Raw genomic sequence first — 2,500 nt, 5'->3', positions numbered from 1 at the left:
AATGAGAAGCATCAGTTGTACAGCGCTTTGGATAAAGGCGCTACATAAATGCCAACCATTTACCATTCTCTTAGCATCACCACTGCCTGTAGTTACACGTGCTAACAGGAGCCTTCTCTTAGCACGCGTCACTGCATGTAAAAGCCGATGCTAACAGGAGCCCCCTGTGAAAACATTCATATTTCAAAGAAGAATGTTTTCTTGGCAGGCAATTTGAGCTGTAAGTGTTTGTACGGTGTAATTTTTAAAGCACCTCTGACTGGGCAGGGCCCGCGGAATGAGCTATGTGTTTGTCTTCGGCCAGCTGGTTGAGATTTATCATTGTTCAGGGTTGCCGGATCTTTACAGTACGAGAGAGGAGAGACAGACGAGAGAGTAAGGGAGTCGTGAGGAGACAAGAGAGAGAGCTAAACGGAGAGGGAGAGACCGAAAGAAAGGGGGAAGAGATAGGGAGAGGGAGAGAGGATGAGACCTGGAAAGAGGGAGAAGAAGTAGAGAGGGATGGAGAGAGGTAGAGACGGTGAGAGGGAGAGGAAGAATGGGGAAGACGTAGAGAGGGTGAGTTTTGGAGGGAAAGAGATTGTCGTTTCATGGAAATACTTTATTATTGTTGTTTTATGGAAATAATGGCTTTGGCGATACGGAATTAAACTGCCAATATTTGAATTTGAGACAGTGAGAGAGAGGGGGAGTTTTGGAGTGGTAGAGAGGGAGGGGGAGTGGTAGAGAGGGAGGAAAGGGGGGCAGAAGGAGGGACAGAGAGAGGTGGAGGGAGAGACAGAGGGTGAGTTTGGAGAGTGGTAGAGAGGGAGGGAGAGGGGGCAGAGGAAGAGGGAGAGAGAGGTGGAGAGATGGAGAGATTGACTGGGACAGACTGCAGCTGGAGGACCTGGGGCGCCAGGCGGACAGTATCTCACTCAGGGGGGGGCTGGGGGGGCAGGGCTGCTGAAAGGCCCAGGACAGCCAATGACAAGGTCAAGGCTACTGGGGGGGGAGAGGTAGAGCGGGGGTCAGAGGTCAGAGGTCAGGGAAACCGAAACACACGCCAACCTCGGCAGGAAGAAGATCTCCACCCCTTCCTGAACCCCCAACACCCAATCATCACCCTCTGAGTCTCATCACTCCGCCAGGTCTACACTGTAAAAATCTGCTGTGAAATTACAGCACCGGTAACTTACTGTAACCGCCAGTTAAAGTTGAGTGCAGTTTTTTTTTTTTTACAGTAAGGACGAGCAGGCAACTTGCAGCCATGACTGTACAGATTTTTACCCTCATTTACAACCCATGCGGTGGTTCCAAAAACTGATTTAAACACTTATCCACTGTATAAAATGTACTGTACATTTTGTAGAAATGTACTGGCACCAAAGCTGCAGCTCTCACAACAGAGCGGCACGGTAAATCCAGCACACGTTCCCTCCCGATCTCCCCCTGCTGTTCATTTCCCCCCGCCTGGCACCAGCGGCACAGGCCCTGTGCTCAGAGGTACGATGGCCCGTAGCAGCGAAAGAGCCACATTCAGAACGTCAGAACTGGTTACGCGCGTAAGGCTAAAAACAAAAACAAAAACAAAAACAAAAACAAAAAACAGCTCAGGCCAAAAGTTTCTGCAAAAGGTCTGAAAGAGAACGACTGCTCTGATTGTTCTGATGAACACCGTTGACGTCGAAACCGTTTTCACGGCTCAATAAACAGCTCTATTTGTTTTCCGAGGATCGGGTCTTTAACTTCTCAGACTTATAATTGGCGAGACAGACTCTTCCTGCAGCAGTGGGTTGGGGGTAAAGTGGGTTTCGGGGGGTGGAGGGCGGTAGGTTCGCGGGGCGGGCCGTTAGAATGCGGGGCGGAGCAGCGTTTGAGCTGAAGCAGATTGGTTTTTCGGGGGTTACCTTATAGGCCGCCCCGCCGTGGATGATGGACTTGATGAAGATGCCCAGGTCCTCCCCCGTTTCGCGGGACCGGTTCCCCTTCAGGCTCACCCCAAACCGGCCGAGCCTGAGTCGTTCAGGGGCACCTCGAACATCAGCTGCTCCTTACCGTCCTCCAGCAGGGGGGCAGGGGTGGCTCACCCTTCTGCCGGGAGAGGGGGGGGGAGAGGGGGGGGGGGGAGAGAGGGGGAGGAGGGAGGGGGGGAGAGAGAGGGAGAGAGAGAGAGAGAGAGAGGAGAGAGAGAGAGAGAGAGAGAGAGAGAGAGAGGGGGGGAGAGAGGGGGAGAGAGAGGGAGAGAGAGAGGGGCGGGGGGGAGAGAGAGAGGGGAGAGAGGGGGGGAGAGGGGCGGGGGAGAGAGGGGGAGGAGGGGCGGGGAGAGAGGGGGGAGAGGGAGAGAGAGAGAGAGGGGGGGAGAGAGAGGGAGAGAGAGAGGGGCGGGGGGGGGAGAGAGAGAGGGAGAGAGAGGGGGAGAGAGAGGGAGAGAGAGAGGGGCGGGGGGAGAGAGAGGGGGGGGAGAGAGGGGGCGGGGGAGAGAGAGAGAGGAGAGAGAGAGGGGGGAGAGAGGGAGAGA

At 54.6% G+C, this 2,500-nt stretch overlaps 1 protein-coding gene across 1 annotated transcript in view; it reads right to left on the bottom strand.

Annotated features, from left to right (window-relative positions):
- Positions 1-2,058, bottom strand: part of LOC133121190 (partitioning defective 3 homolog B-like) — a 56,722-nt gene extending 54,664 nt beyond the window's left edge. The window contains exon 1 of the mRNA XM_061230396.1: positions 1,890-2,058. The gene's annotated coding sequence lies outside the window, so the exon portion shown is untranslated. The remainder of the gene's footprint in view (positions 1-1,889) is intronic.
- Positions 2,059-2,500: the final 442 nt, after the last annotated feature.

The sequence above is a fragment of the Conger conger genome, unplaced genomic scaffold, assembly GCF_963514075.1.
Source record: "Conger conger unplaced genomic scaffold, fConCon1.1 SCAFFOLD_92, whole genome shotgun sequence".
NCBI classification, from domain to species: domain Eukaryota; kingdom Metazoa; phylum Chordata; class Actinopteri; order Anguilliformes; family Congridae; genus Conger; species Conger conger.
Note: the sequence above shows the minus strand (reverse complement) of the source record. Positions and strands in the feature narration are given on the sequence as shown.